This window comes from Felis catus, chromosome C2 (assembly GCF_018350175.1).
Source record: "Felis catus isolate Fca126 chromosome C2, F.catus_Fca126_mat1.0, whole genome shotgun sequence".
In the NCBI taxonomy this organism is placed as follows: domain Eukaryota; kingdom Metazoa; phylum Chordata; class Mammalia; order Carnivora; family Felidae; genus Felis; species Felis catus.
Genome location: NC_058376.1, coordinates 73,918,883 through 73,939,224, shown reverse-complemented (window position 1 = coordinate 73,939,224; position 20,342 = coordinate 73,918,883). Strand labels below are relative to the sequence as shown.

General features: G+C 46.4%; 1 protein-coding gene across 2 annotated transcripts in view; it reads right to left on the bottom strand.

Annotated features, from left to right (window-relative positions):
* ATP13A3 (ATPase 13A3) overlaps positions 1-19,762 on the bottom strand; it is a 146,552-nt gene extending 126,790 nt beyond the window's left edge. Inside the window, exons 1-3 of one of the 2 annotated variants that reach the window (XM_045037110.1) lie at positions 19,639-19,745; positions 17,967-18,070; positions 17,508-17,616 (exon numbers count right to left, since the gene is read on the bottom strand). The gene's annotated coding sequence lies outside the window, so the exon portion shown is untranslated. Of the gene's footprint in view, positions 1-17,507; positions 17,617-17,966; positions 18,071-19,638 lie in introns of both variants that reach the window. The other variant, XM_045037111.1, reaches the window with a different exon arrangement.
* Positions 19,763-20,342: the final 580 nt, after the last annotated feature.

The following is a 20,342-nucleotide window of genomic DNA, read 5'->3' as shown; positions in this document are numbered from 1 at the left end:
GAAACTAGAAAAAACTGGGAGTCAATCCATATGCATTTCCATTTAACCCGCCAGCAATCTTCTGCCTAGCTTTACACAAGAAGCTATCTTCGTTGTAATCAGGAATGATAATTTTAGCCATGATTGGTAGCAAAGCCATGCTAATTATTTCAAAACAAAACCCACATTTTTCAGATTTTCCTCTTCTTATTCAGCAACCTCTTCTAAAAAGAATCATAGAGTCGAATGACATGGGTTGGTTCTTTCTCATTTTCCAGGCCTCTGTTGGAGGGGCCCAGGAGGGATCAGCCGCGGGGCCTTTTCTGATCGCTGGATAGCCCCTCCCTAGGTCAGCTGATCCAGCACTCTGGCTTTCTGTATCATCCCCTGCTGGTTACTCTTAAATAAATGCCTCTCTCCAGATCCAGACTTCCAAGTGCCATTGACATCCATCACCTCGTGCACGTCCAATAAGTAAGTCTGCCCTCCCCGATCACTTGCCCTCCCTTTCTCAAAGCTTCTCCTCTCTCTCATCTTCTTCATTGCCTCCATAAATCAGAACTCTGTATTTCCAGCTGTTGAGGCCTCAAGCCTTGAATTCATCCCACATTCCTCTTTCTCCTTCACTTCATAGATAAACCATCAGTATACCTTACTTGCTCTATTTCCAAAATATATTCAGAATCCTTCTCACCTCCTCTTTCTACCATCCGAGAGCCAGACATCATTATCCTGCTTCTGGAGTATGCCAAGAGCCTCAGAGCTCACTTCCTAAAGTCTATAGGGATCTTTTTGCAACTTGAGTCAGATCGGGTCAGACCACCTCCCTGGTTCTGGCCCTGCCCTTCTCCCTCGGCCCAACCAGCCTGCCCTTACCCCCTGGTTCTGCTCCAGCTGCTCTGGCCTCTTCCTCAAACAAGGCAAACACTTTCCAGACTCAGCAGATATCTTTGGGGCTTGATCCTTTCACTTTCTTTCTTAAAGTCTTCACTGAAATATCACCTTACCAGAGAGGCCTCCTAGGGCCGTTCGTTTTAAAACAGCACCCACGCTCTCCAGTGTTCTCTAGTTCCTTATCCTGCTTTGTTTTTTTTTTTTTTTTTCATCACACGGATCACCCCTCGGCATTTTACCTGTTGGTTTGTTTGATTATTGTTTGTCAGTTGCTTGCCCCCCCCCCGCCCCCACCCCTCAGGATATACACTCAGTGAGAGCAAGGTCTTTGCTGCTAAATCCCCAGAGCTTGGCACTTAGTAGGTGCTCAATAAGTGTGTTTTAAAAGGGGGGCTGATAGGCTCTCAGGGTTCATTCAGTCCAAACATGTCAGTTGACACATAAAGATACCAAGGCCAGAGGACAACTGTCCAGAGGAGGCCACTTAGAAGATTAACGGCTCTGTTGAAACAAGGACCCAAGTGCCCTGACAACCAGCCAACTCTATTAAACTGAGGCCCGCAGCCAAGAGGTGTTCTTACGTTAACACCAACACACACATTTGTCCGTGTGTATTATCCACTAGTTAACTTTACTGTGTAATACACTCTGATGTTCATATCCCATTCTAACTCAATTTCATTTTGTGAAAAAAGCTGACCATACTCCATTAAGTTAATTAACTTCAGGAGCTATTCATGGGTTGTGACCCAGAGTTTGCAAATAATATGCTATGCTACAGGGGAAGGAAAAAACAAACAAACAAACTTTCTATACCTTTTTCCACTGTTATAGTACTAAAAGACATGGCTGATGCACAGACATATCTGTTTTAAAACGTTTAAAATGCCATAGGAAACAATCTACTGAAAGTAATTCCGTAGTAAAGGTAGCCATGAAAAGAAATAAAAGAAATCCCTAAGGTCTGGTTTCTTGGCTCTCCTATCTCATGTATATTAATCTCAAAATGTCATCTTATTCCTGATTCCATCCCTGTCTCCCTGTTTACAGTTCTGAATTTCATGCTATGCCGTGTCATATTCATTTTCTTGGTTTTGTGTCTTGTTTTCTGCACCAGCTCATGCTTATAAATTGCTGCTTTGTACTTGCAGTCAGAACAGTGCATTCCAAAAGGAGGCAGGCAGAATGGTGAGGGTTTTCACATAGCTGACTTTGTTTTGACAGTGATGGTATCTGACAGAGTGGGAACTGATTTCAGCCCGACCAAGTCACATTGTACACACCAACTATTTATTCATAGCCACCGGGGGCGGGAGATACACAGGAGTGTGGGGGCAAGAGACTGAGAAGCTGATCAAGCTGAGGACAGGGAATATGCAGTTATGCAAGGCATACAGGTCAAGGTCATGTTAAAAATCAAGTATCTAAAATACTGGCTCCAGAATAATAACCCTCTGGTCTAAATTTATCCCCCCTCCTCCAGCTCTCACCGGACTGACAGCAGCCAGTGTCACTGCTCAGGAAAAAGGCAGAATGGGGTCCAAATGTGTGTCTAAAAGAAATCTCAAATGAAAGATGGAGAAGATTTGACCTGATTCCTTCACATGCTGTGAAAGCTGCTCCATGTCACGGGATATTATTTCAGGAGAATATGGTTAGATACATTTGAGATAAAGTCACCACCTTATTATCACTGTCATCACCCACGTGGCAAGGAATTTTATCGGGAGTGTGCCACTGGGTCCAAGCCGTTCAGACTCTTCTCACATTGTTGGGGAGAAAGACTGGGTGGCACCCGAGACCAGTGTCCTGGTTATTCTCCACATATCCCTCCTCCCCTTCTATTCCCTGCCCTGCTCTGTGCCCTCTGTTTCCTATAACTGTAACACTAATCTCCCAGTTCCTCTGGCTTCCTGTTGGGTTCAGCCAATGGGAGGCGCTGGCAAAACATTCCCGGTTGACGCATTGCTTCCCCACTCCATTCCATCCCACCCACTTGACTACAGTTCCAGCAGTGGTCATGTCCTCTGCGGCTCTGGAAGGGGAAGCCCTTCTCTCATGGCTGAAGCTCTCAAGGCCTCCTGGCACACCATTTGTTCCCCGGGCCCTTCAGGTCTGGTCCTAGTTTCTTGCCATTCTGTGTTGGTTCCTTAACTCTAGCCATACCTTTGTAAACAGTTCCTTCATGAAGCTCTTATTCTTTCCCTCCCTCCAGTTAAACACTTTCGAGTATGCACCTGCTGCCTAATGGGACCCTGAATGATGGACTTGCTCTCACATCCATGGATGCTCTAGGCCTTGCTCATGCCCTGCACCTCACAGAGGTCCAGGAAGGCAGAACAATTTGCTGCCCTGAAATCTGACCTCTAGCCCTGGCACAGGCCCATGGCTTTCCCCCTCTATCCATTTAGATCCTGCTTTTTTTGGATAACTGAATGCCAGCAGCTGGGTCGTTGAAGGAATCTCTTGAATTTGTTACATGACATTGGGTAGGATCGGGTAGGGCTGATAACTCCAGGTTTTTCAGGCCTACTTCCTTTCCAAGGGCTCAGGAGAGGTGGAAATGTGCCAGTTCAAGCTAGCCCCCCAAGGGAAGTAGATTCTCAGGTCTGGGAAGAACGTTAAAGGTCATCTGGGCCAATCCACTCCCTCTGCAGCTGGGAAAGTAAGACCCAGGAAGAGGAGACTCCCTTGAGAGAGACAGCGTGAGAATCCAAAGCTCTTGAATATGTCATCAAATCTCAGCGCTGGAAGGAGCATTAAAGGTTGTACAGCCCTGCCACGATAAACAACAAAGTTCACGGCTCTGCCATTTATAAGGGGGGGACTGCCAAAGCCACAGTGGCCCCTGGCAACCTCCAAACCTAACCTAACCAAGGATGGTCCAGACAGCGCACCAGGGTGTAATGTGGCGTGAGCAGACACCTGCCACCTCCCCTCTCCTAGCAGGGCAAGCTCCCTGCCAGCCTACGGAGCAGCCGCTCAGGGTGTGGGCAGCACAACCTTCCCTGCTTCGTGTGAGTCGGCCAGTGCTGGCTAGGTTCCCTACCCAGGCTCACTTCCAGGTCTACACCTAAACTAGGTTTCCCAGCCCCTGGGGCTTAGATGGGGTCATGTAACCAATCCTTACCAACGGAAGCAAGTGAAAGGTGTGGGTCACTGCCGGTTGGTGGTGGCAAAGAAAAAGCTTCACTTTCTCTTCTGTCCATGTGGCTGGAAGCGAAGGACTCCAAGACGGCAAAGTTACCAGAGGGGTCCAGCCAAGATGCCGATGTCTCTGGGAGACAGCTGTGTGAGAGCCCTGCCCCACCCGTGCCACCCACATCTTCCTGCAATGAGGGGGACGCAATAAGCTTTTGTCGTGCTGAACACTGAGATGAGAGGTGGAGGAGGGTGACCAGCAGCTAGTGCCAACAGTCCCGGCTAATACAGAAATCGAGTAACTCTCCTGGTAACCCACACACCCCTCAGTCCCTCAGGCTTGATCTTTCAGAGACAACTTCGAGCCTCCCTGTCTGCCCCTTCATGGAAGTCTCATTCCACAGTGTCTCCTTCCCACCTCTCCTCTCTTCCCTTCCCCTCTCCCCTGCTGCTACCACCTGGATGGCTCAAATGGCCTTCTAGAGGGTGGCTTGCTTCTCTTGGAAGCACCCTTCCACGCTGCCGGAACCATTTCTTTATGGGGCCCTCGGACCCTCTTCAGCCCTCCAACAACACACCTAGCGTTACCCTGAGAATTGCCTGGATCCCAACAGTCATCTCTGGGCCGCTTTCCTTAAAGCTGTTGGTGAATAGCAATATTCTCTTTGCAAATGCATGCAGAAATCTCCATTATGTCCTTTATTGTTTTAAAGGGACAATAATTTAAGAGCACTATTTACAAGTTTTTGATAACAACAACAATAATAGCAATGACAGAGATGATAACCCCGCCTTTTTTTTCCATTGTAGAAACTTCCAGCCATTCACCCTATCAATCCCTTAAAATAGTCCTTCCTATCTCCACTCTTCCCTTTTGGGACATGACCTGGGTTTCTGTGTCTAATCTCTAAGATCCTAGGGTGGTACCCACATAGAGATTTTTTTTTTTTTTTCAATTGCTTCAGGCCATAGGGGAATTTTGTGCTGAGAAGACAATGCAATTTGTGCTTTTTCCCACCCTTCTGGAGGAAGAAACATTTCAGGGGGCACCACACCTAAACATCCTGGGCATTTCCAGCAAATCTCAGCAGATGATGAGATGTGGTGGGAAAAATATGGCAGTTGAAACCTATAATGCAGATTTTTCCCCCAATCATTGTAGGTGTTCAATTAAGGTAGATTAACCTAGTCTTTTATTGGTTCCTCTTCACTTGCTCTTGAGTTGATCAAAGGGTAAAAAATCTTTAGTGAAATGATTGTATATGATTATTGGATGGTGACTTAGTGATGCTGGAGAGAGTGAATTATTGACTGAGTGAATGGATATTATAATCCACTAGCCTCACGGTCATGTGAGGGCCGTGGAAAGCAGGCTTGCCAGAGTCAAGAGACCTGGGCCTCGGCCTTAGCCCTGTTATGAGCTCAACCGTGTGATCATGAGCAAGTCACTAATGCAGACTGATAGTTGGTTTTATCACTTGTAAAATAAGGAAGTCGGACTAGACCAGTGCTTCTCACACTTCTGTGTGGACACAGATCATCCGGGATCTTGTTTTAAATGCAGGTCCTGACTCAGGAGGTCTGGGGTGAGGTCCAAGTTTCTTCATTTCTAACAAGCTCTTGGTGATGCTAGTTCTTCTGGTCTGGGAGCCACACTTTGAGAAGCAGAGGTTTCAACAGGAAAGGTCCCTTTCCTAATGTTCAATGGCTCTGTTTTTGACACATTAGAATAATCAGTTTATTTGCTATTCAGCAGCTGAACTCCTTATAAAAGATATATTTGTTTGACCCATTGGTTTCTTCCCATATAATTCAGAATGAAATCCAAATTTTGCCATATGGGCCTATACAGCCCAATACGATCTGATTCCCCCCCTCCGTTACTTTCCTAACCCCATTTCCTACCACGTCTTCCCCTTGTTTATAGATATATTCTTGCCAAGGTGGCCTCTTTGCTGTTCCAGGCATGCTCTAGACTCAGAGCCTTTGCATGTGCTGTTCCCTCCACCTGAAATACCTGTTCCTTAGATATCTGTGTAATTTGGTCTTTGCTCAAATGTCTTACCAGAAAGAACTTCCCTGATCACCCTATAAAAATTGTTCCCCATGGGGTGTCTGGGTGGCTCAGTTGGTTAAGCATCTGACTTCAGCTCAGGTTATGATCTCATGGTTCATGAGATCAAGCCCCAGATCGGGCTCACTGCTGTCAGTGAGGAGCCTGCTTTGGATCCTCTGCCCCCCCACCCCCCGTCCCTCCCCTGCTTGCACACCCTCTCTCTCAAAAATAAGTTAACATTAAAAAAAATTGTTCTCCACTACCACCCTATCACTCTTTAATTCCTCATTTAATTTTCATTCATAGCAAATATTGCCATCTGGCATCTTGCACATAAGTTTTGCAGTTAGTAATTGTTTTATTTATTGGTGTGTTTGCTTTAATATTTGTGTGTTTATTAGACTCTATGTCTATTGTTTCTCTCCCCCACCAGAATGTAAGCTCCACAAGAGCAGGAATTTTATCTATTTTGTTCACTGCTTTCCCCTCAAGACCTGAACAGCACCCAACCATCGCTTGTTAAGCGAGTGAGTAAAGGAATAAATGAATAGAGAAAGTGAGATATGGATAGGCTATTAAAATTTTTTTAAGTTTATTTATTATGAGAGAGAGAAGAAGAGAGAGAGAGCATGAGTAGGGTACGGGCAGAGAGGGAGGGAGAATTCCAAGCAGGCTCCACACTGACACAGTGCAGAGCCCAATGTGGAGCTCAAACTCACAAACTGTGAGATCATGACATGAGCCCAAATCAAGAGTCGAATGTTTAACCGACTGAACCACCCAGGCACCCCTGGATAGACCATTTTAAAAAAGGGGGGAGGGTCCTGGGGTCCTCGGCACTGACAGCGCTGAGCCTGCTTAGGATTCTCTCCTCCCTCTCTCTCTGTCCCTCTCCCACTCATGTCTCTGTCAAAATAAATAAATAAACTTAAACACACACACACACACACACACACACACACACACACACAGGGTCCTCTGCTGTCATTTGACCCATCTGTACCCTCTCTGTTTCCAAGAAAACCTGTGAGTCTCCTAACTCCTAAAGACTGCCAGAAAAAAGAAGTCTGCAGGGAGAATGGCGTGGGGTTCACCCTAGCCACAGAGCAGTTCTGTACTTATGACTCACTTGACTTCCCTTTGCTACCACTGTCACCTGAGAGGTGTATATCTCCCTGGCTGGAGAGTGACCGCATCAGGTCACCATTCAGATCACTGAACTAACTCCCCTCACTCCATTCTAGCGCCATCATTAGCCTCTTGATTATGACTTGGCTTTGCAAGCAACCTCCCACAGTGAGAAAGAACAGGCTGGTCAGGCTGACCCAAATGCCCGCTTCACCAGGCGTTTATACATCTCATTATAAATTAATCATTTGGCATTCTGCTTTATCCCCTCCAGTCTCCTCTGAGTGAGTCAGCTTTCTGAGTCCCATTAACTTTGGGGCCCTGAGGAGATCAAGTTTCTGAACCTTCAAGGCCAGACCCTGGACAGCGGCTACGTCTACAATATGTGACTACCCTGTGAAGGCAGTCAGCAGTTGGCCTGCTGGTCTTTCCTGGGCTCTCCCAGCATTACTGCAAGCTTTGTTTAGCATTTTGCCACAGACCCAGCAATTCCACCTAGAGAAGTTTGTACTAAGGAAAGGATTGGCTAAGTATGTAAAGACATATGCAGAAAGGTGCTCATGATTGAAGTCGTCTGCCCTCTTCCTCAGCTAAAGGTGGTGGTGGTAATTTTGTATCCCATGCAGACACAGATACAGATGCTCTGTATCCCCAGAGTGTGGGTGGGTGCTAGAGCCCCCCAGGCCCTGCCTCATATAGCACCTGGGAGTGGGGGGGGGGGGGGTGGGGCGGCAAATTAGCTGATGGTGGTGCCTCTTACTATAGTTGTGAGGGGAAACAGAGTAGCAATGGTTTAAGTAATCGGTACCCAAAAACCCAGAAGTGAATGAAGCTTTGGTCTCATTTAGTGACCAAGGAATTAGGGAGCCACATTTATTGCTGGGGCCAGGAGTGGAGTTCTGATCCCAGAGCAATGGCTGGCCTGGGCGGGCTGAGTCCTGGACCAGGAGGTGGCCCAGTCGTCTGTTCTGGCGATTGCTCTGGGCATTCCAGGGCAGGTTTGCAAGTTGACCTAGAAGTCAGCCAACGTCAGATGGGCTCCAGTCTCCGGCCTCTCCTTGAGGCTTCCATCTGGAGCATGCAGCTTCTCCAGCCAACCAAAGGCCCCTTATACTCCCTTTCTCAGGGAGCCTCCCCCGACCCCCTCATTCTCCAGGGAGCCTTAGCCCCACAATCACTCCCCTCACCACTTGAGAGGAAGCAAGCTACTTTTAGTCTCCAGAGATGATTCATCCTCCCAAGGGTGACCAACATGACCTCTCTCCCTGAAGCAGGAAATAACCCCCAAGTTAGCAAAAGCCTGGGAACAACTGATCCATCAGTCGGGGTCTGGCTCACTATGTTAAGGTTTATTCATACAGCATATTAAGGTTTATCATAAAGCCATTAAAGTGAAAATACAGATCTATACTAAAAGTGAAAAAAAGAATGTGACAAAACTGCCCATTCTTTTACTCTGGTCCCAATTTTACAAAACTATGGATGTGCAAGTATAAGCACACGTGCATGGAGAAATAATGGAATGATACTCATCAAAATGCTAACAATGGTTATCTCTGGGTGGTGAGATTTCTGGTAAGTCTTTTTTATTCTTCTCTGTATTGCTTGACATTTTACAATGAGCATGTTTATTTTATAATTAGGAAAAAAGGACTTTCAGTTTGAAAGAAAAAGCTTCCATTCAATTTGGCATACTATAATGTTCAAAATGCCGGAGCAGTGGCCGGTATGAGGTACCCTGGAAACACAGAGTTGAGAGTGGCATTCACCCTGCCCGGTGTGTGCAGGACCAACGTGCCCCGGTCAGATGACCTCTATGGTAGGTCTTCCTATTTCAAGAATCTATGGCTTGAAGACGCCAAACAGTATCTCTAGATCAAAACTATTTATAAGAATCATTTCCTTCATAATGAGTTGGAACTTCCACTAACTGCTTGTGTTTAGATGACATCATCTCTGAGATTTATGTGAAATGACTCCTTTTCCTTGATGTTATCAGGGCGCTTCAGCAGTTGAGTTCCTTATATTTCTTTGTGTTTAAATGATATCTGAAGAAGCTGTCATTTGTCAAGGTTTAATTGTCTCCGTTATTTTTTTTCTTGGTACGTTTCCAGATCATTGCTGGGTAGATTTGATCCTGGGGCCAGCAAAGATATTGAGAGAACGGATCTGCCTCCAAGTTCCAGGTTCTAGTCCAGATCTTCCACTTTTTGGCTATATGACCTTGAGTTAGTCACCTCTCTCTGAGCCTTACCTTTTTTCACTTACATAAAAGGGGAGAAGGAAGGAGGTTAGACGAGACGATTTTAAAGATCCTGCCCATCTCTGCCTCTCTATGATGAGTTTTAACCCTGAGATTATAATAGAATATCTCATGGTTTTGGTCCCAAATATTCTTTTTTTGGAGGGGGGGCAGCAGGCAAAAGCTTATTAGAATATAAGATCAGAAAGGAAGAATAGCATGAAAGTTCTCTTTACAGAGAGGGGGCATCTGAAAGTGAATGCCCCCTGGTCCCAGATATTCTTAAAGTTATCTCAGTATAGGGGCACCTGAGTGGCTCAGTCAGTTAAGTGTCCGACTTTGGCTCAGGTCACGATCTCACAGTTCATGAGTTCAAGCCCCACATTGGGCTCTGTGCTGACAGCTCAGAACCTGGAGCCTGCTTTGGATTCTGTGTCTCTCTCTGCCCCTTCCCTGCTCACACTGTCTCTGTCTCTCAAAAACAAACGTTAAAAAACTGTTTTAAGTTATCTCAGTATAACTGGAAAATTTTATCGTTGAATAATACCTCAGAGTCTACCGCCTGAATTCCTCCTGCACTACCCCCACTAGGTAGTCACCCAGTACCTACTAACACCTCAGAGACAAGAAGCCTCCCAAAGCAGCCCATTTCCCTTTAGTCAAAAAGAGCATTTAAAAGACGTTTCTTCACAGAAGTGAAATCTGTCACCCTGTAACTTCCACCCAGAGTTCCACGCTCTGAGTCACTTTGCAAAGGGCATGCAAAAGGCACTACTCTCTTGTTCCCTTCAGTGCCCCCTGGGCAGCCTCAATGAAAGCGCTTCCAATTCCTGACACGGATTTTTTTTGTTGTTTTTTTTTTTGAAGACACTGGTCTTGGGGGAGGGAGTCTCCCCCTTCCTCTTTGAGACCTCAGAACCTGGAAAAGGGTGAGCACTTCTTTACTCAAAGCTGCAGTGATAAATGCGAACTATATAGAATAAGGAGTGTGGAAAGTCAAATATTGAATCCCTTTGCTTTGTTCTTTTGCCCTGAGTGTAAGTCTGAAGCCTCACTGCCCTGACCTATACCTTGTGGTTGTCCCGTCCTTTTCTAATACTAGCCTTTCTCTCCCTTCTCATAGTCTCTCTTTCCTTTTCATAGCCCCTGTCCGCGGAGTCCCTGCATCACCCCACCCCATTTTGCTGAGTTACCAACACTCTCACCAGAAATCTCCAGGTCTAAGTCCCTTCTAGTGCTTGTAAATTACTCAGCCTCCGGCATCTCACTCTCCTCTCTCCACTTTCTGCCACTGGGTACAGAGGAGAGGTGGTTCTGAGACCCAACAATGAAAATAAAGGACATCTAGAATAAAGGGGACTTCCACTTCAGAATGCAGCTTGCTTTCCCCCAAAAATGTTAGACTAAAAAATGGATTACAAACTTGCAACTAGTGGATGAATACAACACGGAGAGCTAATAATGCACAGGATAGTGATTATGGTCAATACTGTATTATAGACTTCAAAGTTGCTAAGAGACTAGATCTTCAGGGTTTTCACCACAAAAAAGAAATAATAATTATGTTATGTGCATGCCTGATGGAGATGTTAGCTAAAACTACGATGGTAATCATATTGCAATGTATAAATGTATCAAATCAATACTTTATATACCTAAAACTTACATAATGTTCATGTCCATTATATCTCGGTTTAAAAAGAACAAGATAAAGGGGTGCCTGGGTGACTTGGTTCATTGAATGTCTGGTTCTTGTTTTTTAGCTCAGGTCATGACCTTGCAGTCTGTGGGTTTGAGCCCCTCATCAGGCTCTGTGCTGAGAGTGAGGAGCCTGCTTGGGATTCTCTCTCTCCCTCTCTCTCTCTGGCCCTCCCCTAGTTGTGTTCTCTCTTTCTCTCAAAATAAAGTTAAAAAAAAAAGATTAAAAAGGATTAATTAATCCTTCAATGAGTCTATATTAGTACTTCATGTTCCTTTTGTCAACATAATTTTAGTCAGGAACAAAGGTAGAGGAACAAAGGTCCCTCTGCTTTCCCAATCCTAGAGTTTCAATACAAGGTACTCTTCCATTTACTTCAGAAAATCATGACTTCATGCTCCCTAACTCTTGGGTTTCTCTGCTGGATGAGAAGGTGGGAAATAGGAGGGACTTTAGAGACAGGCATTTCTAATGTCTCTATCAGTCAAGATTCAACTAGAGAAGAACAAGTAGGAGATATATACGAATATATTAAGACATTTATTGCAAGGAATTGGTTTATGTATTTCTGGGGGCTGACTAGATAAGCCTGAAATTATGGGGCAGAACTTCAAGAAAGGTAAGCTGGAACTCTCAAGTGACTTTCTTCTCCAGGCAAGCCTCAGCTACCCTCTTAAGACCTTTGAACTCATTGAACCAACTGATTATCTAGGATAATGTCTCTTACATAAGTCAATTAAGAACTTTAATCTTATCTACAAATTACCTCCACACCACATTTAGATTAACATTTGGCTGAATAACTGGGGACTGTGATCTAGCCAAGTGGACATGTAAAAGAGACCCAACACATCCCTCAAATACCTATCTTGGAACTTTGGAAGTGACTTGTTCTATATATGTGCTTATTTCCTTTTTCTATAAGGAAAGGAAGAATTGATAGAAAATGTGCCTGCATGTATCAAATTTCTTTAAAAATGTTTACCTCCTTTGCTTAGGCCAGTCATAACCCCCTCCTTTGCATGTTAATAAAGAGGCGTATGGAACCCAAAGTGGCTGGGTGTCAGTCTCAAATTCTAGTTCAACGGAATCATTGTGTTTCCCAGGGTAAGCATTCCTCTTTTTGGAACTCAGATTTCTAGACCAGTGGAGCCTAAGAGCACGAGGAAAGAAAGCAGGAATTTTTCTAGTGGATCACTAAGAATAATAGTGAGTGGAGGGACTCCCATTTCCACCCCTTGATTCCTGAACCATGAATCCTGTCTATGGGAGAAATAGCATTAGATATTGAATACTGGTTTAAAGAACATACAGCATTCTAAAGGACATTACCCCAGCCCCACAAGATATTGTCACCTAGCTGGTACTGTAACTGTGTCTTCAAAAGGCCATCCCACCATTCTATCAAGTCGGCTGATTCAGGATGATGGGGGAACGTGGTAAGACTAGTGAATTCCACAAGCATAGGCCCATTGCTACATTTCACTGGCAATAAAGTTAAGTCCCTTGATCCGAAACAGTGCTGTGTGGAATAATATGATGACAGATAAGGTATTCTGTAAGTGCACCTATGGTAGTTTTGGCAGGATCACTGTGTGCAGACAAGGTAAATCTACACCCAGACTAAGTGGCTATTCCAACAAGAACAAAGTGCCATGATGGAACAAAGTTTCCATGATGGAAATGGTCCAATGTAATCAGTTTGCCACCAGGTAGCTAGCTGATCACCCAAGATGATCTCAGTGTTGGTCTCTGCTGCTGGCACATTGGGCACTCAGCAGTGGCTATAGCCAGGTCAGCACTGATGAGTGGAAGTCCATGTTGCTGAGCCCATAGCATGACCTCCATCTCTGCCACCATTCCCACTTTGTTCATGAACCCAGTAGGCAATGATAGGACTGAGGGAATAAGGTGACAGGTATCCATAAAATAGGGTGTCTTATCCACTTGATTAAATTTTCCCCCTGCTAAGGCTACCCTTTGGTGAACATTCACATGGAATACAAATACATTCACATCTTTTGCCCATTCAGAGAGGTCTATACACTTACCTCCTTCCCAGACCTCCTTGTCACTAACTTTCCAATAATGTTCCTTTCAAGTCCCTGACCATCCAGCCAAACCACTGACCACAGCCCATGAATTAGCATAGAATCTTGCCTATGTATGAGCATAAGAGTTCTGAGTTGAGTGAAAAGTAGTATATCTTGGATCACCAAAAACAGAGTCATGATGGCCCTTCAATCAATTCCTAGGCTTGAACCAGTTTGCAGACCTAGAACCTCATGAATGAAGTAGAGACCAGGTTCCCTTGAGGAAGCACTCTACTAACATTGTTAATCTTTCTTTCAGTCTTCCCCAAAGGGACCGTGATCCACCAGCTAAACACCATAGGTCTCTATGAGTCCTAATATTGTGATTATTGCTTGGGCTCAATTGTCCATGATGGTAACCACACACAGCTTGTCTTTGGTGATTAAGTGATTATCACTTGGTACCTGCCGCTCCGAGATCCCATTATCCCCTTGCATGAGGGATATAAGTTTGGTGGTTGCAGTTCCTATTGGAAAGTTTGACCTATAGACAAGAGTGACCACAAGGAAGCTGAGGCTCCCTTCACAAACTTATTTTCACAGTCAGAGCAAAAGGTTTGTACTCCTGGCCCTGCTGATGTTGGTGAGCAGGTCTTACATGATAAATTGACTTTAACCTACCAGTCTCCCTAAGCTTTTGGATACCTTCCTCTACAATATGCCAAAGCTGTTCTGGCATTTAACTTCATTTTGTGTAGGCCACCTTCAGATCCATGGTTTAGCCAACGAACCAAACTGTAGAGACCTTTTAACCCCTCAAGCTAAAGCACTGAATTCAGGGAGCGCCTGGGAGGTTCAGTCGGTTAAGTGTCCGACTTCAGCTCAGGTCACGATCTCGTGGTTTGTGGGCTCGAGCCCCGCGTCGGGCTCTGGGCTGACGGCTCAGAGCCTGGAGCCTGCTTCTGATTCTGTGTCTCCCTCTCTCTCTGCCCCTCCCCTGCTCACGCTGTCTCTCTTTGTCTCTCAAACATAAATAAATTAAAAAAAAATAAACATTAACAAAGAAAAAAAATTTTTAATAATAAAAAAAAATGTGCCCCAAACTATGTTAGCCACGTCTATAGGCAGGCTAGAGAAAGAAATCACCTATAGTGTTACAGTTGGGTGAAAGACAGGATGGTACCTGGGGGTGGGGAGGGGGAGGAGGAGATGGCAGTTGATGCAGGTAGGATTGGGAGAACAATCCAAGCTGGGCATTATTATGTGACAAATGGAAACTCTAGGGCATAGGTGATTAAGTCACAACAGCTTCTGCTTATTGAGCATTTGCTACATGCAAGCACTGTGCTAAATGCTCTACACACACCATCTCATTTGCTGCTCATGGTAACTCCATGAGGTAGATATTTTTATTCCTATTGTACATATGAAGGAACTGGAATTCAGATGGTCACAAAACTAGTAAATGACAGCAACAGGATTCAGACCCTGGTCCAGCTCCCCCCAGTCCTTGTCCTTATGTAATCCAGCATGAACGGAATTAATCGTGGAGCGAGACAATGGGAGAAAAGATAGGATGAAGACAAATCATGAAACATTTTGTTTATGGATTCTTCAGTGCCATTATTTAACATAGAGGCTGGGGTGGGGGTGGGGGGAAGGAGGAAGAATGGGATTAGAATTATGTCACTTCCAGTGGCCATCGGGAGGTAGTCGAGAGTTGGGTTAGGAGGCTATGGCCCTGATCCAGACTTGGAGTAAGAAACCCACGGCAAGCCCTCAAGCCTTGCTACTCAAGCATGTGGTTTGTGGACCAGCCGACTCTGAGTCACCTACAGCTTGTCAGAAATGCACACTCTGAGCCCTGCCCAGACCTACTGAATCATAGTCTACGTTTTAACCTGATACCCAGCCAATTCTAATGTCTCCCTCTCCTTCCCCTCCCGCTTGCGCGTTGTCCTGTTGCCATAAAGGACAGGAGCTCTGCCTGGGTGCCGCACTCCTCCTAGAGGTACACATCTTTTGGGGACGGTGGATCCCTTTGAGAATCAGAGGAAAGTCAAGGACCCTCACCCTGGAAAAAAGTGCTGATGCATACCAACAGTAGCTTACAACTTTAGGGGCATCACAGAGCCCTGAAGAGCATGAAGACCACTGCTTGTCTGTAGGGATCCCCAAATCTTTTTTTTTAATATTTATTTATTTTTTGGAGGGAGGGAGAGAGAGAGAGAGAGAGAGAGAGAGAGAAGGAGACAGGCAGACAGAGCGCAAGCGGGAGGGGAAGGAGAGGGAGACACAGAATCCAAAGCAGGCTCCAGGCTCCCCGAGCTGTCAACAAAACCCAACGCAGGGCTCGAACTCACGAACCACCAGATCACGACCTGAACCGAAGTTGGACACTTAACCAACTGAGCCACCCAGGCGCCCCAGGATCCCCAAATCTTAATTCATTACTGATTTAGTTGGGGAGCAGTGGTGAGGAGTTTACAGTTAAAACCAATTTCAAATCTGAAGTCACAGATTGTCATTTTAGAGACCTCTTCAGAGCTGGGACCAGGCTTCCCACACTGCAGCCAGGGCCAGGACTCTGCTCCCCTCCTCCCCACCCTCCTGGCATTGTTCTCCAAATCCCCTGGTGGTCTGAGCAGATACCCTGGAGCAACGAAACAAGGCCCACCCTGGCTTCCTGGAGCTGGATGGGGCTGGCCTGCCTCCTTTCCTTTAGTCCCAGAAAAGCCAAAATTAGCCTCACTTTTGTTCCTTTTCTCAGGAGCCTCTACATTGTATCTCAGGAAAGGATTATTGTGCTCTGGGGACCCTATCTTATCATGGGGTGTGGGGGAGGTGATGAGTGAAAGGAAAACGGTCTTTGACAAATTGGTTCAATTTGGACAATCACATGGCTTTCCAGTAATTGCCCACCACTGCCTCAGTAAGGCTATTGTTTCAGCTCCCAAATATTTAGCTAAGTAGGAGGCGGGGAAGGTTGGGGAGCGGTCAGAGGTTTGAGAGCATGAGAATGTGGGGAAAGGACTTTGGTGAGGCTCTGGCATTATGTTGGGAATGGTGACACCCAGGAGGCTCTGGTCCCTGCACGTTGAGTTCCTTATCACTAACTGAGTTCTTTGGAGCTCAGGAAAGGTCACTTAGGGTCACTGCCTGAATGCAGAGGAGTGGGAGAGACCCCTTCTGAGGTAAGGGCTCTGGAGGCAGTAGCATTTGAGCCTAGTTTGGTTCAGTAATTACCTCCTTCTTGGCTGGATAGCCTGCCTTGCTGACTCCTCTGGAGTCAGATGAAAATACTCTTTCACCTCTCACAGCGAACATTGCTCAGAAAAACAAAACCATGCACGGTAAGCCAAGGAGCAAATGGGACTTGAGCTGTCAGAGCTAAAGGTTTCACACAGAGAATTCAAGGCATGACCAGGCATTTGTCCTTGTACGACTTTTCAAAAAATTCCTGGGTCTCCAGGGAGAGAGTTCCCGCTGACCTCACTCAGGCTTGCTCAGCCTGACATCACAGGACATTCAGGAGATGAGGCCACAGCAGCACATGAGAATGTGTGTTATCGATGGGGAGCACTTTTCCCCTGTGCTCCTGTGGTCATCTGTCTGATATGCCTGTGGGTGGAGGGGGGCAAAGGGAAGGGAGTGTCCAGTCACCGGCGACAGAAAAGAGCCATGAGGTCATCGGAGCCCAAGGCTTTCCTCACTGACCATTGGCAGCAATGGTTTCCTAGCTTGCATTCCCAGGGCTCACCTCCACTCTCGCAGAGGGTTTTGATATTGGGATTCCTGCTTTAGACATACATTTTTCTTCCATCTGAAATTATGCTCCAATAGCCAGACAGGGGATATATTAATTGGCAAGAGATTTAAGATTTAACGTTGAGGGGGCATCTGGGTGGCTCAGTTGGTTGAGCGACTGACTTCAGCTCAGGTCATGATCTCATGGTTCTTGCATTCGAGGCCCGCACTCTCTTTCTTTCTCTGCCCTTCCCCTGCTCACACTCTCTCTCTCTCAAAAATAAGTAAACGTTAAAAAAAGGTAAAAATACAAATAAATACTTTAAAAAAAGATTTAATTTTGAGAACTGCATTGTGTTTCCAGCTTCTGATGCCAACTGTCTGATTCTACCTGGGATGCCGCCCTTGCCTCTAACAACTCCCTGCCGGGGCACGACTGTGTGGGTAGCCTTCCATTCACTTTGTCCACACCCTCCACACAGGTCCCCTCCTTGTTGCATCTCAGTAGGATTTGGGGTCCCCGCCCTCTCCACTCCCAGACCCAGTGCATCAGCAATACGTGAGAATCTATATGATAAACAGACCAACCTGATGATTTGGCTGTGCACAGAGTCTGGTAATCATCGAGTCAGCTGATCTCAAAGGACGGATTTAGCTCCAATATTTTAGGATCAAAATGTTCTGGGGATGGCAGCCTCTGGGGAATAAGCACACAGCCATTTGCACAGGTGAGTATTAATAACCATTAGGTGTCAGTCTTCTTATTTCAGTGATTCTCTGCCTTGGCTGCTTATTAGAATCACACGTGCGGTTTGTAAAAATTGCACATGACGTGATTTCGAAGCAGACAGTAGATGTGTGGGGTTTTGCCCTCTTCTCTAGGAAACAAAAAAGTGCCTGAGGATCCCTGGCCGTGGTTCCACCACAAGGGCACGTATTGGCACGTGGTAATTAATCTCTTGGGGAATCTTCCTGAGTCAGTCACTTGGCACCACAGAGGACAGACAGCCTTCTGAACAAAATGGGGTGTGGGGCCCCAGGACTCACCCTGGTAACTTCCTTCAAAGAGTAACCTCACTGGGGTAAGGGATATGCTCAGATCCTTAGACTCCAAGACGGTGACAGAAAAGCTGTGGGCGCAGGGTGGGTCTCTGTGGGGAAGAGAGTGAAGATTCAGGTTTCGCCAGCTGGAGGGGCTGGAACCAGTCTGACTCAGCCTTGCTCAGCTAGCTGGTCTCCCCGGGAGGAGGCTGTGTAGGTGAACTGCTATTTTAGGAGACCAAGTCAGGGTACCCTTGGCCATGATTAGGAAAGGGGGAGGCTGCTGTCCCTTGTTCCAAGGGCCCCAGCTGGGCCTGAAAGGCTGTGGGGAGCAGGTGGCGCGCACCAGCTGAGAACCGAGGGGATCGGTGTCCAACAGTGACACCATGAGGCAGCGAGAGATCACAGCAGAAGTAATGGTAACTGCTAACCTTTCTTAAGTGTTTGCCCAGCATTGAATTCAGTGCCTTGCACTTATTCATTGATTTAATAACATTCAGTATCAGTTCTGGGAGGGAGTCACGACCACTTCTATTGCGCGGAAAAGGAAACCCAGGCATGGAGGTTATACCGAGAGCAGCTGCTAGGCTGCGAACCAGAGAGTCTGGCTCCAGAGCCCACCCCCCTAACAACAGGCTGGCCTGGCTGCCTCTACAGCCACAGCCATCATTTACTGAGTGCTCACTGTGTGCTCTTGTGTGCTCCGTGCTCCCTTAGTCTTCACTGCCATCTTATGAAGTAAGGACTGTTTTTATTCCCATTTCGCAGATGGGGAAAGTGGGGCATGGGGAAGATTGATAAGTAGTGGACCGTTCATCATCCGTCCTCTCTCCTCTGGGAATGGAGGCTGGAAGAATGCCACCTAACCCCATCGCAGCACCTTCACTTTTTGGACTATCTGAGTCTTTCGGGTTCTCAGCGAACTGAAGCAAGACTTGGAGATCTTTACGAGGGGATGCTGAGCTTCCTGAGGTAAACCATGGGCAGTCTTTAGTGAGAGACTGGAGAAACAAAGTGGGTGTGACAATATTTCTACCTTGGATTTGTGAGAGCAGGCCATACCAATAACCGGGGGGGGGGGGGGGGCTGTTCCAGATACACTGAATCAGAATATATAAAGGGTGGAGCCAGGAAACCTGAATTAAAACAACGAAAACAAACCACAGGTGATTCTAGGGCACAGCCAGGGTTAAGAATTACTCCCTTTATTTCACAGTGATGTTTTACAGCCCCCAGTGAGCAGGCAGCAGTGATTCCAGGAACTGTGGCTAGCTTTCACATCATCTTGCTTAGAAAGAAGCCGCCTGGGGTGTCTGCGTGGCTCAGTCAGTCAAGTGTCCAACTTCGGCTCAGGCCATGATCTCAGTTTGTGAGTTCGAGCCCCGCATCACGTCAGGCTCTGTGCTGACAGCTCAGAGCCTGGAGTCTGCTTCAGATTCTGTGTCTCCTTCTCTCTCTCTGCCCCTCCCCCACTCCAGCATGCTCACTCGCTCTCTCTCAAAAATAGATAAAAATTAAAAAAAGAAAGATTCTTCCTCTCCCTCTGCCTACCTCAAAAAAAAAAAAAAAGGAAGCTGCTTGTAGAAGCTGACCAGAGGGAAGGAGCTGGTTAAGGACTGGGGCAGAGAACCAAAGGCCATGGGGCTCAAGACAGACCCGTATGCTTGTTTATACTCACCCCTCATCTTCTCTGTGTAGAAAGTCATTATCTGTTCTTCAAAGACAGGCTCAAACATCTTATTCCTAGTGTAAACTTCCCCTGTCTGGCCACCACTCCTCTAGCCTTGCCCCCGCCAAAGGACCGCCCCTCTGTAAGCCCACAGCACAGGCCTCCCTTAGAGCACGGCCCTCCTCTTCCGTTCTCTGTCAGCACCAGGCAAGACACTGCTCACATTCTCAACTGCATGTGATTCATGCACTGCCCCAGCCAGCAGGGTATCTGGGACAGAGAACCTCTCAGAAAGTGCTAGCTGAGTGAACACAAGGGAAAGGAAGAAGGGGAGATTAAAGACAGGAGATAGGGAAGACAAAAAGAGCCAAAGGGAACACTCTGGAGGGAGGATGGCTAGTGAAATCTGATTTAGTGCTGATTCCTCAAGCACATGTGACCTTTGCTCTGACCCATGGGACAGCCACTCCAGGCACTCACCTGGTCACCCCAGAACTGGGTAAGGTACAGAGACAGGAGAAGACGTTTATGATTTCACCAGGAATCATTCCTTATCTCTGTTGATGCTTATAACAATTTTTTGAGATAATAACCTCATTTTATAGCTGAGAAAATGAAGGCTCGGAAAGCTAATAAACATGTCCAAGGTCATGTGGCTAGTGAGCAGAGGACAGATTCATCCAAATTCTTGGCTAGACAAAAGGAGTTCAGAT